Raw genomic sequence first — 607 nt, forward strand, 5'->3', positions numbered from 1 at the left:
TCGCATCCATTTATAATCCCCCAATAATTGTATCGTGACCCTATATCATACCAGGTCACCCATGCTCGCTCTTGGTCTCTATCCCCTCACCAGGCCCTTCCCATGTCGCCCTGTCCCTCCCCTCCCCTCTGCCCTCCCTCCCTTCCCCCCTCCCTTTTCTCGCTTCCTACACGCTCTAACCCATCCACCCTCCCCTCAATCCTTTCTCGCCTATCCTCTCCTTTCCTTTTCCCTCTCCCCTCTCCCTTTCTCTCTTCCCTTTCCCCTCTCCTCTCTCCCTTTCTCTCTACCCTCCTTTCTCACCCTCACTCACCATACCTCCCCATCTTTTTCATCCTCACTCCTCCCTCTCCTTTTCTCTCCCCTCTTTTACTGCCTCCCCTCTCCCCTCCCCTCTCCCCCTTCTCCTTCCTGCCTTCGCGTTCTCAGAGGGAAGAAGAGGCGGATTCACATGCATTTATGGAGCGTTCGTGACACCCGTTCGCGGAATCGTGTGCATGCGTGGGAAGGGAAAGGAAATGCACGGGAAGCCGACCATGTGTTATTGTGGTGGGGACGTTTGTGATATGGCAAGTGTCACTTTTTCCTTTGCGGCGAGGTCAGTGGT

The sequence above is a fragment of the Penaeus monodon genome, chromosome 24, assembly GCF_015228065.2.
Source record: "Penaeus monodon isolate SGIC_2016 chromosome 24, NSTDA_Pmon_1, whole genome shotgun sequence".
NCBI classification, from domain to species: Eukaryota; Metazoa; Arthropoda; class Malacostraca; order Decapoda; family Penaeidae; genus Penaeus; species Penaeus monodon.